General features: G+C 38.6%; 1 protein-coding gene across 19 annotated transcripts in view; it reads left to right on the forward strand.

Moving 5' to 3' along the window:
* SOX5 (SRY-box transcription factor 5) overlaps nt 1-20,636 on the forward strand; it is a 1,171,821-nt gene that overhangs the window by 147,527 nt on the left and 1,003,658 nt on the right. For 3 of the 19 annotated variants that reach the window (XM_070788607.1, XM_070788601.1, XM_070788612.1), the window contains exon 2: nt 11,451-11,539. The exons of the other annotated variants lie outside the window; for them this stretch is intronic. The gene's annotated coding sequence lies outside the window, so the exon portion shown is untranslated. The remainder of the gene's footprint in view (nt 1-11,450; nt 11,540-20,636) is intronic. 19 annotated transcript variants of the gene reach the window in all.

Below are 20,636 nucleotides of genomic sequence, written 5' to 3' on the forward strand. Positions count from 1 at the left end.
TGTTGAGATGTGTGATGTGGAGAGTTACAATAAATAATTAGCATTGTAACAGCTTTTTTCCCCTTCACAATAGCTGAAAGATTAACTTTCTCAAAAAAGTCTGGAATGCACTGTAGTATTTGGAAGGTTTATTAGCACACACCTCTGCTGTTTGTTTTTCAGCCTATGTTCAAAATCCCTATAGTAGCAAAGCCCTGAAAAAAAACCAATATTTAGTCTCCTTGACTCCTGATAGGGGTGTAAGGGCAGGGGTTTCTACTTTTAAATTTGCTCCCTGATGTTTTCTAGTTTCCTTGCCCTCACTTGTCTTGAGATAGGAAAAGGAGGAGTTTTATCAAGCCCCTGTGGATAATTCCACCATCGTGGATTTCTGCCTGTTAGTCTTTTACTGTTATACACATTCACACCTCATATATTTTGCTCTAAAAGCAGAACATCTGAGATGATTCTGTGGTTGAAAAAGATCTCAAAGAGATGGAAGATGGATTTAATGTTACCATTTTTAGATAATGCTGTAAATAGAATGGCAGCTGTCCTTGGATGCATAGCAGATACATAGTACATATGCTGAATAGAAACAGATAAAAGATTGCACTCAATTAATCCTCACAAAAAGTATCACTTTTGCCATGGACTCAGTCATCGGATTTTTAACTAAATGTACTTATTCTACACCCTCTCATGATATTAATAAAACCTCATGCTTTGAAGGTGACTCAGGAAGGGAAATTTTTGCTATTATCCTCAACTAGGTTTAAGGCAGTCTGTAAGATTTCACCTATTTGCCCTCCCCCCTGCTCCATTTTTTCACCCTGTAAGGAATTCAAATCTACAAACATTTCTGGAACACCTGATATAATATGTAAGGTGCTCTTGGTGTGGTGAAAGGAAAAAGATATGAACTATTTCTTATATAGAAAGAGCATACCTAAGAATTTACCATGCAGGATAGGATGTGATAGTTGCTATAAGTGAATTTTTACAAGTATCTTTAGTTTAAGAATTAATCTTTAGTTGAATATTTGTAAAACAACACCTCCGTTTCAGGTATATTGCTAATAGGTATTATGGATACCAATCTAAATTAATAAATGTCCTCAAGGAACCTTCCTCAAGGGAGAGGGCACATCAACAAAAATGACATTCAGTAAATGAATATAGCTTTTAAATGTTCAGAAGTCACAGAGGAGAGGAAGGTTAGCTCTCTTGGAAGGTGTTGGGGGTAGGACAAGGCTTCACAGCTGAGCTTATCAGGATTTTGAGGCATGAATGTGCGTGTGTGCGTGCTAAGTTGCTTCAGTTGTGTCCGACTCCTTGCGACGCTATGGACTGTAGCCCACCAACCTCCTCTGTCCATGGGATTTCTCAGGCAAGAATACTGGATTGGGTTGCTATGCCCTCCTGCAGGGGATCTTCCTGACCCAGGGATGGAACCTGCATCCTTTTTAAGTCTGCTGCATTGGCAGGCAGGCTCTGGGAAGCCCTGAGGCATGAATAACAGTTTAGTAAATAAATAATGAGGATAATGGCAACAGAATAGGGGGAGGCATTACAGAAAAAGGGAATATGCCCAAAGCTAGGGTGGCTTGAGATTGAATGGTCTGTGGCCACCTTCACCCAGTACAGTCTTTCTGCACCACGAGAGGGTGTCTGGAGTAGTCAGTAACTACAAAGTCATGAAAGTCTGGTCCAAAAGCAAAGTAGATTGTATGTGTAAACTTTTTATGATAGCAACTTACATGCTTTCTTTTAAAGATGGACCTGGTTTTGATTGGTCTGGCTCCTAACTCTGGTACTGATTATTTTGTGATCTGGAGCAATTTTCTATATCTTTTAGACCTCAGCTTTTCAAAGGTAAATGGAAGTTCTGACATTTAATAAAAAACAGTCCATTGTCTGATACCTCATATATAATGCTGACTTCAGTTACTGCTCTTTGGTGTTTTTGATTGACCATCTGTGGGTGGTGCTCCTTACTGAGAGAGAGACACAACTGCATTCAGTCAGTGCAGTGTAGCTGCCTTTCTTCCCATGAAGTCTGGAGTGTGAATAACACGGGAGAAGACATGGAGAGAGATCTGGGATGGCAGTGTGGAGACCTGAATTCTGGTTCTACCTTAGCCACAAACCAAGACTGGTGATCTTGACTCAAAATGTGCCCTGAATTTACTCTTCTCTGAGGAAGTGGGTGTGGGGGTTGTAGTCAACGTCTGACTCATGTTCTTGTTGGTATGAGTAGTTTTGGAGGAGCAGTTCAGCGACTTGAAAGAGATTAGCCACACATCCTTATTCCAGTAAAGCCCTACTAAATCAGAAATTTGCTTTTACAGTTTCTCTTTGGGGAGAAAAGTGGTCTACAGCAGCCAAACTCCTTTTAAAAAATGGTGGTTTCCCCATTCTTGTGAAATAAATGACCAAATGCATAGTTAGTGTCCCCTGAAATTCATGAAGCATGCAGAAGGGTGTTTGGCCAGCTTTGCTGTTTCATTCAGCGATTGAGAATGGGAAGAGCAGGGTGTGGTTTGCTGGTGTGGATGTGCGGTGGGGAGGCTGTGGTTAGGCGAGCTCTCAGGAGCATGTCAGCCTGTTGAGCTTCTGTGCATCAGAACATGTAAAACCTACCAATGAATCATGTTCATGGTGGCTGAAGTTTATCTCTTGAGAAAACTTGGTTGGTATCCACTAAAGAATAAAGTACTTCTTTCTACAAATTAATTGTTACACTCATGAATAACGAGTGCTCATTCACAAAGTACAGACAGATTAACATCCTCAAGAATGTGTAGTCGGCAGGGCCACTAGTCAAGGAGCGTTAACTCCAGATTCCAAACCACAGCCCTTTGATATGATTTCCTCTCTTGACAAAATCTAACTGCTATTTTCACTCTACATTAATTTTGATATCATTGTGAAGTAATAGCATGCGTGGCTCTGTAGTCTCTTAATGTAGACAGTCCTATCTCTTGCTCCTCTGTTTCCCTTGCTTTGTTCCCACCGTTAATCTAGTAACCAGCCACTTATTGTACTGATTATCTTGTAATTGAAACTGTAAAAGCCTATGGCAGGTAAACCTGTGCCAGGCAGATGGTTGGCCCAGTATGTCAGCTGTCTCGGATGTGGGAGTTTTTTTTTTTTTTTTTTTTGATGTATGACAATGTGGTCTGGAAAATAAAAAAACACAAAGTAAAGAGCCCAGATCATATTGAAATTTAACAGAATGTATTTGCTAACACTTTCAAAGTAGCTTTAAGACCAAAATTCATTATGGAAGCATCTTTTGTGGAGCCTGAAGTGAAAGAGAGGAAGGGGAAAGTATAATGTTGGAAAGAGTGCCGAGGTTGTTATAGTAGGTTTTCAGTAGCAGTGTTTTGGTCTTTGGTTTTTTGGTGGATGTACTTTTGGTTAGGGTGGGAGGCAGGGAGGAATGGCAGAAATATCCCCAAGCTATTGGTTGCTTTTGCTTGTTCTCTTAGCAGCCTGAGGGGAAAAGTGCTTGTTTAAACACTAATATATTCCATAGAAACCAACAATTATGGCAAGGTTTTTAAAAAAGAAAATTACATTAAAGATGAATGAGGGTATATTGAAATAATTATGTTTTAAGGTGTGTAACATTAAAAGATATTGAATAGAATATTGACTGTTTTGTGGAAATAGCAATAATGAGATTCCTGTCACCTAATCTTACCATAATTGGGTTATTACTATGCAAATGAAGGTATTACTTTAAAAAAAGTAAGGAAGCAAGACAGATCCTTGAGGCAGTCCTTTATCTGTTCTTAAAGCTGTGCTGTCAATTCTTAGGTTGAAGGTCCTTTTCTCAACAATTTGGAGATGCTCATACTCTGTGCTCCTGGAATTCCACTATAATATTTTTTAGGGGCCACAGGTAGCGGATTGGTGGCTGTTGATCTTATATAAATATATATTTTTTAGCTCTTTGTGGAGCCCAAGGGAATAATTAACCTATAAAATTATTACCCACCGTCTTTTTTTAAAAGTGAAATGTTGTGGATTTTCCTGGCAAAGGTTTGCGCTGGAGCCCTTATCTCCACTCTCCATGCCGCTCTATCATTGTGCAATGTCAGGTGGTACCTGGGGCTCTCAAAAGCCACCAGGTCATTTTGGGCGGACAGACCTCCTAGGACACCCTTACGGCTGAGGAAACGAGTCCATTAGTCCTCAGCCGCCCTCAAATCAATGATGTGTCCGTTGCTGTCACCACCGCGTCCAGTTACGCCCCTGTGACATCCATCAATAGAAATATTTGAATAGAAATATCTGGGCATTTGCCATTTTGGTTCATGACCCAAGTAAATACCTGGGTGTTCAACAGGGAATGGTATTGCAAACTGTTGATTGCTGAGGCTTTGGGTAAAAGATGATTGTATTTCCTGGAAACGTTGTATGATTTTTACACCCCGCTTGTTATACGAAATGCTCTCTGAATATGGAAGGATACAAAATTTCACTTTAAAATTTCTCTAGTAGTCCTACCTAGGGAAAACATCAAACAAAAGTCTTGGATTGAGTCTTGCTGAGATCTCACAATGAACCTTTTGTCATTTCAGTGCTCTTTGGTAGTATATACTAGATTAATCAGAGCAAGTAGATTTGAGGAAATCATGAAAGAAAAATTTCATTTACCAAGTGCTTTTGGTTCCAAGGATTAGGAGGTTAAGAAAATATAGGCCTTATCAGTTTATTTCAGAATCAGTTGAGACTTGAGTGACTTTATAAAGTGTCACCAGCCACTGCTCTTTACCTTATGTTCTTCTGTACTTCTTAAGGTAGAACTTGGCTCAGAATGGCTGCTACGCATTATATTCGTGCCATTCTCTGTTTAGTAGAGAAATCTTAGAATAAATTCATAAAATATAGATAATACTTGCAAACAAGTCACAGTCCTGAAAATATCAATTCTAAATCCTTACATTTTTAGAATTTAGCTACTTTGGTTGGCTTCAGTAAATTGATGTATGTGGGTAATTTTTATTAGATGTCTGTGAGAAGGATATTTGGGGAAAATGCAGTATTCTAGCACATCATTTAGGTTAAAATAAGTTATGCTGCTGTTATAAACAATCCTAAAATCTCATTTACAAGATCTGTTGTGATTATAGGTGATTCTGCAGGTCAGTTTTACACCGTAGACTGGCTTCAGTTCAGTTCAGTTGCTCTGTCGTGTCCAACTCTTTGCGACCCCATGAATCGCAGCACGCCAGGCCTCCCTGTCCATCACCAACTCCCGGAGTTCACTCAGACTCACGTCCATCGAGTCGGTGATGCCATCCAGCCATCTCATTCTCTGTCGTCCCCTTCTCCTCCTGCCCCCAATCCCTCCCAGCATCAAGTCTTTTCCAATGAGTCAACTCTTTGCATGAGGTGGCCAAAGTACTGGAATTTCAGCTTTAGCATCATTCCCTCCAAAGAAATCCCAGGGCTGATCTCCTTCAGAATGGACTGGTTGGATCTCCTTGCAGTCCAAGGGACTCTCAAGAGCCTTCTCCAACACCACAGTTCAAAAGAATCAGTTCTTCAGCACTCAGCCTTCCTCACAGTCCAACTCTCACATCCATACATGACCACAGGAAAAACCATAGCCTTGACTAGACGAACCTTTGTTGGCAAAGAAATGTCTCCGCTTTTGAATATGCTGTCTAGGTTGGTCATAACTTTCCTTCCAAGGAGTAAGCGTCTTTTAATTTCATGGCTGCAGTCACCATCTGTAGTGATTTGGGAGCCCAAAAAAATAAAATCTGACACTGTTCCCACTGTTTCCTCATCTATTTCCCATTAAGTGATGGGACTGGATGCCATGATCTTCATTTTCTGAATGTTGAGCTTTAAGCCAACTTTTCACTCTCCACTTTCACTTTCATCAAGAGGCTTTTGAGTTCCTCTTCACTTTCTGCCATAAGGGTGGTGTCATCTGCATATCTGAGGTTATTGATATTTCTTCTGGCAATCTTAATTCCAGCTTGTGCTTCTTCCAGTCCAGCGTTTCTCATGATGTACTCTGCATATAAGTTAAATAAGCAGGGTGACAATATACAGCCTTGATGTACTCCTTTTCCTATTTGGAACCAGTCTGTTGTTCCATGTCCAGTTCTAACTGTTGCTTCCTGACCTGCATACAGATTTCTCAAGAGGCAGATCTGGTGGTCTGGTATTCCCATCTCTTTCAGAATTTTCTACAGTATATTGTGATCCACACAGTCAAAGGCTTTGGCATAGTCAATAAAGCAGAAATAGATGTTTTTCTGGAACTCTTTTGCTTTTTCCATGATCCAGCGGATGTTGGCAATTTGATCTCTGGTTCCTCTGCCTTTTCTAAAACCAGCTTGCACATCAGGAAGTTCATGGTTCACATATTGCTGAAGCCTGACTTGGAGAATTTTGAGCATTACTTTACTAGCGTGTGAGATGAGTGCAATTGTGTGGTAGTTTGAGCATTCTTTGGCATTGCCTTTCTTTGGGATTGGAATGAAAACTGACCTTTTCCAGTCCTGTGGCCAGCTGTTGAAATTTCAATTTTATAGGATTTTTATATACATCTGTTTCCATGAACTCCCAAGTCAAAGGAGAAAGGGCTGAGAAGTTGAACACTGGCAATTAAATACTTTATTCCAGAACAACAAACATCCCTTCTCATATTTCTTTGCTAGAACTAATCATCTGGCCATTCCTTATGTCACTGGGATGAAAAGTACAGAGGACAACCAAATATTGATCAAAACTGGTACTCTGATCATATCCGTTATTTATATAGACCACTTTCTGAGAATACCTTTGAAATTTGACATGCCACTTGTGATGTGTGGGTGAAGAAACCTCAGCAAGGAGTGTAATGAATAATTTTCATTAAAAGCAGTAAACATCTTCCTCCTACTCATTGTTGCACCTATTTGTCTAGACTTCCGTGGACCTATTCTTGGGTTCTGTAGAACGGATGTTACCTTGACTAAGGTCTGCATGCAGTCAACCTTTACAGATAGGCTTACAGTGAGCTTTTAAATTTGTAGTTGTGACCAACCTGCAATAATGATAAACCTTGTAGAAGAATGCCCTTTGTCCAGGTTTGATGAGGACTGGTGGCATAAAATGTAGCCAACAGTCTCTCATGTTGGAAATGGGGTTATTTGATTTGCAGAAAAAAAGAAATATTAGAAGCAGTACATTTGTCTACTCATTTTGATAGTATCTACAGAGAAAAGAGAGAATATTTTAGTATAATGAATGCCCCATTATCTTTATAAACAAAGCAAAATGCATGTGTGCTCAGTCGTGTCAGACTCTATGCGATCTCATGCACTGTTGCTCTCCAGACTCCTCTGTCCATGGGATTTTCCAGGCAAGAATGCTGGAGTGGATTGCCATTTCCTATTCCAAGGGATCTTCTCAACCTAGAGATCAAGCCTGGTCTCTTGTGTCTCCTGGGTTGGCAGGCAGATTCTTTACTGCTGCTCTACCTGGGAAACCCAAACAAAGTCAAATATTTGGAGCTAATAGATTTTTAACAACAGTAACAAAAGTTTGTATCTTATTTAGCTTTTGGGGGGTATCAAACAAGAAGAGAACAGGAATGCATTTCATCTGAAGGTGGGGAATATTTTACCACTTAGGTAGAACAACTTTGTGTCATCCTTAGAATATAACCAAGTAATTCCTTTTAAGTATCACTGTGAACTCAAGAATTTAAGCATATTGATGGGCTTAATCAGTTGCAGTTCTTATACCTTCTGAGCTCAAATTGTCTCATCTTTGACCAATGCAAACCTCTTCAAACTGGCTTCTGAGTACTTTTGACATAACTGTTGTCATCTTTGTTAGCTTCTTTTCTATATGGTATGTCAAGATGTTCTGAATTTTGTACGTATCCTGCCCCCATCTATTTCTCTAAGCAGTCTTGTGTTTTGAGCACTAGATATGTTCATATGTTCATTTCTATTGATTTGGTCATTATTTAAGCCTAAACAGACAGTGCTAGTTTATGTGCTTAGAATTTTCACCTCTAGTGCTGAAGTATTTATTATTTTGGGGGTTCTCAAATTTCACGTTAAAAATACATTTAAAGTTGTTTTAACATATGTGAAGTCCATCAGAAGTTTTACTAATATTTTTAGAGAACCGTGTTTCAACCATGGATGAGTATCGTTTTCTAGCTATCAATCGCATTGTATACATTAAAAATCATTCTGATCTTATTATTTCTTTGGCTTAGTACCGTGGGAAGAGTCTTCTTTCACAGTTTGTATTTGTGTTTGGTTCTTTGGCTTGAGGGGATCGAATCTGTTACAAGTGACTGTTTTTACAGCCTCTTACACACTGAGTTCTGCTTTTCATTTTTTTTTTTTTTTAGCTTAACTGCTTCATCTTGATCGCTATTTATCAGTGTTTATCTGCTACTCTAATTTCCTCAGAAGTTGTCATATACATTATATTACTTATGTATTTCTGAGGTTAACATTTAAAATGATTTTTTTTAATGAGGGAGTAAAAAATTAGGGAGCAAATATCATCATTTTACTGAGCTAATATGCCCATGTCATATTTGGCTTAAACAGTTAATTGTAGTCCTGGGATTCTGCACCCCACAGCACTGTTTGGCAGCGCAATGTAGAATGTTACAGATTTTATAACATTTGCTTGCTCAGAAACCCCTTTTTAGGCTGTGCATCATCCATACGGAACTCTTTTTCCTAATATGACCAGGGAATAAAATGCCCCTACTCTTAGCAGCTGTGTAGGAGGAAAGAGGAAGGGTGGAGCTGTAAGATCTAAAGTTTTTGTGTTTATCAGAACCTTGCTTATGTTCAGTTTTGTTGGGCCGTCTTTTGACAAGAATGCCTGGACCAATCTGTGTGACTCTGACAACTAACTACTCCGTTGTTTCAGAGGATGGTGTTCTGCCATCTGAAATGGACCACCTCAACCAGTGCTTACAGATACATATAGAACCTCTCCTCTTCCTGTTTACCTGTCCTGATTCTGCTCTTTCAGGTCTTCTAGAGGCTCTAAGACTAACCAGAGAGCCATGAAATGAGGTGAAGCATTGGATCATGTGTGCATGCGTGCATCTTTGCGTGCTAAGTCACTTCAGTTGTGTCTGACTCCTTGTGGCCCCATGGACTGTAGTCTGCCAGGCTCCTCTGTCCGTGGGATTCTCCAGGCAAGAATACTGGAGTGGGTTGCCATTTCCTTCTCCAAGGGGATCTTCCCAACCTAAGGACTGAACCCACCTCTCTTACATCTCCTGCATTGGCAGGTGGGTTCTTTACTACTAGTACCACCTGGGAAGCCCTGTTGGATCACAGCCATTTGCAAAGATACTCATGTCATTGGAAGTATTTTTAAAGAAATTAGGATAGTATTTTTTTTTAAAGCCCAACCAGATTTAATAATGAGAAACATGGTATCTCACATAGTCAGACATTAGAGGTAGGGCAGATAATTGGGTTGAACTTGTCCTGTGCTTTCCGCGTCTTATCTCTGCAGTTCCCTGAGCTCTGCCATCCCCTGTACGTCAGATTTATTCTTAAATTGAAAGCAGGTTGCATCTGCAGTTCCAGCTCTGACACCCGTAGAGGTTGAGAAAAGAGACCATCTCTTTTAAGGGTTCTCTCATAAAACTGAAGAAATGTTTTCCCAGAAGCAAATCTCACTTATGTTTCATTGTCTCATGTTGTGTCATATGTCCATTCCTGTATTCAAACCATGATTCCAGGAGAATGCCATTCATAGGTTAGTATGGGTGTGGAGAAGGAAATGGCAACCCGCTCCAGTATTCTTGCCTGGAGAATCCCAGGGACGGGGGAGCCTGGTGGGCTGCCGTCTCTGGGGTAGCACAGAGTCGGACACGACTGAAGCGACTTAGCAGCAACAGCAGCGTAGGTGTGGGTTCACCAAGCCATCACTGGCAAGGAGGATGGGATTAACCGTGGTTCCCTTAAATTTAATAGGACCTACTGCAGAAGTCGGGCTCACTTCCTCAAACTGCAAAGCTCTAACGTGCTAAGGAAGGGATATTGAGGAGAAAATGACAATATCTGTTATATTATGCCTTAGGGCTTATTTGTTCAATTGTATGTTCATTTTTTTTTTTTTTTGCTGTAGAATGTGAATAAAATAATGAGCAATTACAGTTGGAAAAAAAAAATCAATATGATATATCCAAAGAGGTGTGATTTGGTTGTAAAAATCTTTCCAAAAATTTCACTGATTTTTTAAATGAGTGTGAATTGCATGAGCAACCTAATGTTACACCTTTTTACCTCCAGTGAGTTCAGTGAAAAGCAATGTTTTTGAAATATGATTAAACTTGCCCTTAAGAACCGTCATCTGCGTTGGGTTTTTTATTAAGCTTCCCTTGATGGCTTCTTCCTTCCTTCCTCTCAAGCCCGGTGTTATAGGTCAAAGAGTGTCCTGGGCTCTAGCATCATCACCCAAATTTTTCTAGACTCATGGCTAGAATATTGTCTGTTCTTCCCTCCAACTTTTCAGATCTTTTCTGCTCCTCAAAACCCAGCTCAATACTATGTCTGTGATGCCTTTTGGCAAGCAGGCCAGCCTGAGGTTCATTTTTCTCTTTCCTCTGAATACTTTAAGTATTTTCTATTCAGGTCAAGTCATCTGCTGTCTTTTGAGACTTCTTCTATGTCTTTGAGCTATTATTAACATCTTTTATTATTGATTATGACCTTTTTGAAAATAGAAACCCTTGATATCTTAATGAGTCCCGTGAAAATTGTTTCTTTTCATGTGGTCATCTTAGAAAAGCAAGTTTAAGAATCTCTCATTCTGGACATAAAAATAGCTCACATTTATTAAGCATTTGCTATATGCCCAACACAGTAATATGTGTTTATGGTCATTATCTCATTTCTTCCTCACATACATATTGAAAAACTCCACGTAGTAGGTTAGACAAAGAACTATCTCAAAATAGTTGAAGTAAGAAAGGGAGTATAGTGGTACTCTAACAGGAAATAATCTTTAAACTCTCAGGATATCTCCAGGCATTCATCTTGCTCTATCATCTCACGTCTTAGCCTTGCTTTCCTCTTGTGTAACATTATTTGGTGTGAATAGTCCTCAGTAAAGTCAGTCACAGAAAACAAGAGAAATGGAGAGAGAGGGGGTGGGAGAGAGGGAGAGGAGGAAAGAGAGGGAGAGAGTGCACACAAGTGAACAAGAGGGGGAGAGAGAAGGAAAGGGAGATAGAGAATGTGTTTTGGCCATTGTTAGGGTGATGGGGAACCCCATGGCTTCTCAGAAGTGGTCAGTGATTGCTCAGGCCTGAACAGTCATCCCTAAAATGCAGCACAGTGAGGTGTAGGCCAAACCTATTTGAACCATGAGGCCTGAGAATAGGAGCAGCATGGTTTTTTCAGTGAGATGCTGAGTAGACAATGACTCTGGTAAGTGCTAATATTATTTCTAATTTACAGATAAGACCTGGGCTTAGAGATGAAGTAGCTTGTCCAAGATCACCTACATAGAGAGATTCAACTCAGCACAAATGCCAAAGTTGATGCTGGTAATCCCTTTTCTATATTGTCGTATTTTTTATTAAACTGTGTTTGAGTATCAGTGATTACAATAAAAATAGCTTCCTCTATGAGGACCTTATTTTATGTATCTTCAGGAGCAGTCCTTTGCAGATACTCAGTGCTTCATAGAATCTCAGCTTTTTTACCAAGTCAGGAAATGAACCATCATCTGAAGTTATTACACGCTAGTTGAGTAACTGGATTTGCTTTCCCAAGGTTGTGTTTCAGGCACCATATGTATATTTTTTTCACCCAGATCTCTGTATTTGAATACTTTCATAGCTTTTTGTGGCTCCAGAGACAGTACACCTGACAAAGAAATTGTAGATGTTGTCGTTGGGGAGAAATTTGCAGAGGAAAAGCCCAATGGCCACTGAAATCTCCTTCCATTGCCTGGGGAGGTAGCTGAGTAGAACCTGGAGATTCATGAGTATGTTACATGGACTAATCCAAGATCTGTCAACAGAAAGACCCTTGGTCAACCTGGGGAGACTGAGCCAGGACAAACTGAGCTGTGGATGCTGAAGCCCTGATTCTTGAGCTCCTGAAATCAAAGTGTGCAGCCCTATTATCTCTGACTCCTTCCACAATCCAGTGCCTGCCCTGTTCTTGCTTAGGCCTGCCAGCCGACCCTGCTCTTCAGGTTCTTCCTGTCCTCTCAGTTTCTAGGAGAGACCACCCACCATTTGACTCTAACTCTTCCTGTTCATTTCCTTCTGATCCAAGAATTTCCAATGTCTAAGATGAGTTTTCTATCATTTTTGACGTTTTTGTATTTTAGGTGCTATTTACTGTGTTACACATTGACACACAAATGCGTGTTTTGTCGTAACAACTCCTTCCCTAACATTCTGGAATGCATTCCTTGTTTTACTTCTTTCTCTGCTAATGACTTTTCTGACTTTGAAGTAGTTAGATCACAGCTTCTTTATTAATATGTTTTAATGACTTTGTTTCCCCCCCCATCCTCTAACAAAGTTCATTACAGATATTACTCAACAATATATAGTTAGTTTGACTGAGTCCTCAGAGATGGGGTGAATTGTCTATGACACTAACATAAGAACCAGGAGTTTCACCTTATTTATAGAGGTGGCCTGGACACTGTGTTCACTCTGCACTTTCAGTCTGTGGGCAGAGGTAAAGGATGAGACCCAGTTTACCAGCCTACTCCACAGCTTGGTATGTAGTCTTTATGTCTTTATCCATTCAGTCGTTAATATATCTGTGGAGGGGATGATTTGGGATTACTCTGTTTTCAAAATTTAGAATTTAGTGTATTTTCAGGATTTTGCTTCTAATCAGGAATAATTTGTGCTGTAAAACGAATTACAATCTTATGTGTTATCTTATCCACACTAGATGTCGGTTATTTTATAGTGTATATGCTTGATCTTTGCTGTACTCTGGCTGGAAAGGAAAGTAAGTCCTCTTATATAGAAATGTGGCCTGTTAACAACGAACAAAGTATTTATAGGTTGTCTGCTCACCCACTGATTTTTCACTGGTAAAAGTATAGCTTCACCATACTGATGATCCAAGACCATCAGCATAGGGGTTTACCTTTTAACATTTTCATGTAAAACGTCACAAAGGCTATTCTAAATTAGCAAGGGGCATTGACACAGCAAACTAGTGAAAAAATGTGAAGCCACAGCTTTCTTCAGCTGGTTTGGTTTTAGCTGCCCCTTTGGAGCTTTTACACTTCTCTCCCTTTCCCATCCCAACTCCAGGAGGTAAACAAAGGAATATAATTTGCATCAGCTATAGCAATGTCTCTGAGGTCATTGCTCTAAGTGTGCTGGGGATTTGGAGTAGGAATCCTGAAAAGGAGAGAAAGGCAAGGGAAAAGCTCTGTTGACAAGGGAGTCTCATAGGCATGTGGTGAGAGCACAGCATTGGACGTGTGAATACGAATTCTGCAAGCTTCCTTTCCTCTTGTGAAAAAAAGTTCTGTCTGGTTAGAGCTGGACGCAGTGGCAGCTGTGTAACTTACCTTTACTATCTAATTCACATCCTTCCCTCTTGGCGTGTTTAGGACCTTCACGTCTTCTTGTCCTGCTCCTCAGCACATGAGAGGAGGGCAGGTGCCTGTCTGTGTAAGATGCTGAGTGGTGCTTTATCATTTGGCCAATCCACTGGGCTTGAATGGAAGGGCATTTGAATTCTCACTTTGGTGCAGACCATTAGCACATTCATCCTTTGCTGGCATCAGGTCAAGGAACCCAAGTCAATTGTGAACCAAGTTTTTCCCTGGAGTAAACATAATACATATACTTGGCTAGGAGGTCAGCAGTTAAAAGATGACTTTTTTTCTCAGTAGGATAGGACATTTGTTCCTATTTAGATAGTATCTAAGTGGAGACAATTTAGACATTTAATAAAGCAAAATCTATCCTAAAAAAAATAGGAAGACCTCATTATAGATTCACACATCTGTGTATTTGTGTGCTCAAGGATAATAATAATACTGGGAGACATTTCAGAGGAAAGAGATGAGTAAAAATAAGAAAAAAAAATTAATGGATTTGAGCCCAAGTAAGCAAAACTCTATTATTTAATTATAGTATCTAACTGTGAATATAAATGGGAGATGTAGAGAAAGAATTTTTTCCAAAGTTTGGATCATAGAAGCTTTCGTGACTAAAAGAGGAAACCTGTCACTGAGAGCTACAAACTAGAAGTTTGATCTTTTTTAAAATGAATCAGGGAGTATAAAAAATATTTTAGGAATTGAGGACTGCCCCTTTTGTACATACTCAAGTGTTTTTACATCTGAAGTGAACAGAAACTGCAAATGTGGAAAATATGTCAGTGTCCTTCAGATTTGTTCCTCTGTGATAGTCTGGTTAGATGGGGAAAAACTCACTGATACACAATGGAAAAGGACATGCTAGCTCTTACAGTTTCACGTTGGGAACTTCTTGTGGACCAGTGCCTGCAGTAATATGTATGGTTGGGCCATTTATTTGCTATCAGTTGCTACTTCTGGCACATTGCTACATTTGGGTACATTTAAACCCGAGTCTTGGTTAAATTCCAAAGTAGATGAGTGATGATATTCCATCTGCCATGTTCTGATTTTGCCTTCCTTAAGGAAATGAAGCATAACTTCATTCTTAAGCAGACTGTTGATATACTACAGATAAAAATTTAATATTTTTATTCCTGGTTTTGGAGTTCAGTGTTATCAGACCTTAGCGCTATGCTCAACTTTGTCACTGACTCTCTCATAACCTTGTGCAAGTTAATTTCATCTCTCTGAAATGAATTTTCTATAAAAGGTGAACAATAGCCTAGGTAACTGTTTTAAGCCTACTTAAAATTGAAACAGATTATGACTGGTTGATGGTCTGCATTCTTGCTAAATGCATTTGTTCAGACTTTAACCATTTTTCAGATTTCTATCCACTTTACTGTATTATAAAACACATTCTCTTAAACATTATCTTTAAAGTTGTCTATCCAAAAAAGTATACATCAAATGACAGAAATCTTGGTGTTTCAATTCAGAGTGATGTATTTTTTCCCCTGACTAATCCCAATTCACATTTCAATTATCTTTTTTAGTGGAGGTATGAATGTGTATGTAGTTCTAGGTAGGGGGAAATAGGACTGTCTAGGGAGAAAACTACCATATCTCATATAGCTACATTTATTCTGATGTTTAGATTTTTGATTTACCAAATCTCACATTTTTGCAGAAATATTCAGTAGGACATGTTTCATGACATACTTCACTCAAACAGTTAATACGATGACACCCTCGGACTATGATATATTATGTAGTTTGATGTCATACTTAAAGCTACCACTAGAAAAGCTATAGAGAAAGACACTCAAAAATATAGATAAATAAAAATTGAATTATAAAAAATGTTTAAGGATAATAAGATAAAGAAAACAGAGAAATGAAAAACCAAAAACAAAGTGAAATTATTGGCTTCTGGCCTAACATATCAATAATTACATGAAATGTAAATGGTCTAAATACAGCAATTGAGACAGATTGTTAGAGCATATTAAAAAAATAGCACCCAACTACAGTGCTGTATCTTCATAAAGTGAAAGTGAAAGTGAAGTCGCTCAGTCGTGTCTGACTCTTTGCGACCCCATGGACTGTAGCCTACCAGGCTCCACTCTCCATGGAATTCTCCAGGCAAGAATACTGGAGTGGGTTGCCATTTCCTTCTCCAGGGGATCTTTCCGACCCAGGGATCGAACCCACGTCTCTTGCATTCCAGGCAGACGCTTTAACCTCTGAGCCACCAAGGAAGCATAAATCTCTTCAAATATAGTGATATTGGCAAGTTGATAATAAAGAATTGGTAAAAAGTATCTTGCAAACATTAATAGTAGTAAGCAGGAGTTGCTATATTAATATCAGATACAGTAGACACTTGTGATAGAGGGGGGATATTATATATTGATAGAAGAGTTGCACCATCAATAAGACTCAGTCATCCTAAAGATGTGTGCCCTAAATTACCGAGTTGCAAAAAAATGACATATTTTTTTAAAAAGAAATAGATTTATAAATGAAGATTTTTAATGCCCCTATCTCATCAATGGATAGAAAACTAGACAGAAAATCAGCAAAGATATTAAAAAACTCAGCATCAGTGACCAACAGACTTAATTGGTACTCACTGAGCACTCTACCCCACAGGAACAGAACACACATTCTTTTAATGTGACCATGGAACATGTAATATATTTGACCATATCCTGGATCAGAAAACAAGTCTCAAAATTTTTTAAAGAATTAAAATCTTAAAGAATGTATTCTTTGACTACCATGGAATCAAATTAGAAATCATTAATAGAAAAATAACATGTAAATCTCTGAACACTTGGAAATTCAGCTACACACATTATAAATAATCCATGGGCCGTAAAGGAGGTCTCAAGGAACATGGTACATTGAATGGATTGAAAATAAAAATACACCATTGAAATTTGTGGGTCACAGGTAAAGAAGTGCTGAAAGGCATGTTTTATAGCATTAAATGCATACATTAGAAAAAAGGAAAAGTCTCTAATCAATAATCTAAACTCACAGTTCGATAACCTAGAAGAAGAGCTGAATGTACCTGAAGTCCAAAGCAAGCAGAATGAAGGAAATCATAATAACAAAAATTAATAAAATCGGGAACAGAAAAACAATGAAAAAATTCTGGTTATTTGAAAAGACTGATGAAGTTGACAAACGTCTCACAAGTCTGACAAAGAAAAAAACAGATAAGACACAAATCACCAATGTGAAGAATGAAATAAAGTGTATCACTACAGACTCTGCAGACATCAAAGGGACATGTGTATACTAGGAACAGTTCTATGCATATGAATTTGACAACTTAGAAGAAATGGACCAACTCCTCGAATGACATCAGTTCAGTCACTCAGTCATGTCCCGACTCTGCGACCCCATGAATCGCAGCACGCCAGGCCTCCCTGTCCATCACCAACTCCCAGAGTTCACTCAGACTCATGTCCATCCAGTCAGTGATGCCATCCAGCCATCTCATCCTCTGTCGTCCCCTTCTCCTCCTGCCCCCAATCCCTCCCAACTCCCTCAGTACTAAATAGATAGTTTGAATAGCCCTAAAACTTTTAAGGAGATTGAACAAAAAATTGTAACAATAAAAAAAAATCCACTCCCAGATGGTTTCACTAGAGAATTCTAACAAACATTGAAAGAAGTTTAGCATCAGTTCTATACAATCTCTTCCAGAAAACCATTCATTTTAGGAAAGTGGTATTACTGAGATACCAAAACCTGATAAAGATAGAACAAAAAAGAAAACTAGAGAGAATATTCTTCATGAACATGGACATAAGGATCCTTAATAAAATATTAACAAATAGAATTCAGCAGTATATGTAACAAATAGAATTCAGCAATATATACATTCCATGACTGAGTAGGATTTATTCCAGGGATCAAGGTTGGTTCAGTACTTGCAATTCACCTTGTTAACAGGCTAAAGAAGAAACACCATATGATCCTATCCATTCATGCAGAAAAAAGCTTTTGACAAAATCAACCATTTATGATAAACATTCTCAGAAAAATGAGAACAGAGAACTTCACCTTGACACCAAGCATCTGAAAAAGACTGCATAAATTCTATAACTAACATTACCCTTAATGATGAAAGACTGAATTGTTTCTCCTCAGATAAGGAACAAGGTCAAGAATGTTTGCACTCACCAATTTTACTTAATATATTGCTAGAACTTCCAGCCAGTACAAAAAGATAAGGGAAGGAAATTAAAATCATAGAGATCAGAATGGAATCAGAAATAAAATTGTCCCTATTTTCAGGTGACATGATTGTTTATGTAGAATACCCTAGGGGACTTAAAAAAAAAAAAAAAAAAACCTTTCAAAACTAATAGGTGAGTTCAGCAAGGTAGTAGGATATTAGATAAGCATACAAAAATCAACTATATTCCTGTATAATAACAAGGAACAACTGGGCACCAAAATTAAAAATACAATACCATTTATAATCACTCAAAAATTTAAATATTTAGTTATAAATCTAACAGAACATGTGTAGGACTATATGCTAAAAGTCATACAGTACTGATTGAAAATATAAATAAATAGGTATATACCATGTTAATGGATTAGAAGACTCACCATAACAAACATATCAATTCTCTTTGATGTACAGGTTTAACACAGTTTGTATCAATATTTCAGCACAATTTTTCTTTTTTGTAGATCAGATTTTTCTAAAAATTTTATGGAAAGGCAAAGAAATCAGAATAGTTATAAGAATTTTTAAATAGAAGAATAGAGTGGGAAGAATTAATCTACTCAATTTGAAGATTTATCATACAGCTATAGTAATCAAGACTATGAGAGTTTGGCAGAGGGATACATATGTATAACAATGAAATAGAACAGAGAGCCCAGAAATTGGCCCACACAAATATAAACTGATGTTTGACAAAGGTGCAAAACCAGTTCGGTGGAGGAAGCATAGCCTTCTCCACAAATGGTACTGAAGCTGTTGAGCATCCATAAGCAAAAAGTGAAACTTCACCTGTCTTGCTGCTGCTGCTGCTGCTGCTGCTAAGTCGCTACAGTCGTGTCCGACTCCGTGCGACCCCATAGACGGCAGCCCACCAGTCTCCCCCATGCCTGGGTTTCTCGAGGCAAGAACACTGGAGTGGGTCACCTGTCTTAGACTTATAGAAAAATTAACTCAAAATATATCAAGAACTTAAATGTATTGATAAAAGTTAAAAATAAAATTTTTATGAAAAAAATTGGAACATCTTCAGGATCCAGGGCAAGCCAGAGCGTTTTTAGACTTTGTATCAAAACCATGATTCATAAAATGAAAGATTGATAAATTCAACTTACCAAAATTAAAAACTTTGGGCTCTGTGAAATACCCTGTTAATAATATGATAAGCTACAGGCTGGGAGAAAGTGGCTTCAGACTATATATTTAGACTTGTAGTAAGGATTAGTATTAAGAATATAATCTTTCAAAACCAATAAAATAAATGAAACAATCCAATCAGAAAACTGGACTCTGTGAAGTACCGTGTTAAGAATATGATAATCTATAGTCTGTGAGAAAGTAGTTTCAGACTATATATTTAGACTTGTAGTAAGGATTAGTATTAAGAATATAATCTTTCAAAATGCTTCAATAAAAAAATGAAACAATCCAATCAGAAAATAGACCAAAGACATGAAGGAACATTTCATGGGAAAGGATATATACAGCTAGCATCTAAGCACATGAAAAGATGTTCAACATCATTAATCATTAGAGAACAGCAGAATGGCTAAAATAAGAAATAGTGACAATGCCAAATGCTGGCAAGGATTGCAGAAACCAGCTCACTCATGCATGGCTGATGGAATGTAAAATGATATAGAACGTTTTACAGAACAGTTTGACAGGTTTTTAAAGAAAACTTAACTTATAATGACCATAGAATCCAGCAGTTGCTCTTGTGGGCATTTATCTCAGAGAAAGGAAAACTTCTGCTCATACAAAAGCCTGTGTGCCAATGTTTATAGTAGCTTTGCTTATTTAACACCAAACTAGAAATAGTGTAATAGTGTAGTGGCTTTCAGTGGGTGAATGGTTAAATGATCTGGACCAGAGAACACTATTGAGCAATATAACTGAACAAAGTATTGATACCCAACCTGGCTGAATCACCAGAGATTTGTGTATGATTTCATTTGTATGATAATTTTGAAATGACAAAACTATAGAAATTGTACACTAGTGGTTTCCAGGGTTTAAGAAGGAGGTGGGATAGGAGGGCTCTCAAAAGACAATCTTAGGGACTCTTCTGGTGATGGAAATATTCTGTATCTTAACTCTACCCATGCCAATCTCTCGGTTTGGGTATTGGACTGTAGCTTTGTAAGATGTTACCCTTGAGGGAAACAGGGTAAAAGATATAGGGGATTTCTCTCTATTATTTCTGAGAAATGCATGCAAATACACAGTGGTGTCACGTTATAATATTTGATTAAAGACAAAGACAGCCTTCTAATGGCTTCTAGATTAAAATTCGAAGCCTTTCCTCGGCCCTTTCCTACTTCCTTCACATCCTGCTTGTCTTTCCTGGACATATCCCACTGCAGGCGCAGTGGCCTCTTTGCTGTTCCTGGGCTCTTACCACAGCGCCTTTGTTCTCGCTGTCCCCACAGCATGGAAAGTGCCTCTGTCCAGTTGCTCACTTTGTCCTGGTCTCTGCACAAATGTTACCTTAGCAGAGCGACTTTTCCCTTGAACACTGTCTCTAAAATAGGACCGCCTACCGCAATCTATTCCCTTACTTGAATTTATGTTTCTTCTCTCATTAGAAACGGGCTTCCCTGGTAGCTCAGGTAGTAAAGAATCCACCTGCAATGCAGGAGACGCCAGTTTGAGTCCTGGCTTGGGAAGATCCCCTGGAGAAGGGATAGACTACTCATTACAGTATTCTTGGGCTTCCCTGGTGGTTCAGATGGTCAAGAATCCACCTGCAATGCAAGAAACCTGGGTTTGATCCCTGGGTTGGGAAGATCCCCTGGAGAAGGGAATGACTACCTAC

This window comes from Bos indicus, chromosome 5 (assembly GCF_029378745.1).
Source record: "Bos indicus isolate NIAB-ARS_2022 breed Sahiwal x Tharparkar chromosome 5, NIAB-ARS_B.indTharparkar_mat_pri_1.0, whole genome shotgun sequence".
Taxonomy (NCBI): Eukaryota; Metazoa; Chordata; class Mammalia; order Artiodactyla; family Bovidae; genus Bos; species Bos indicus.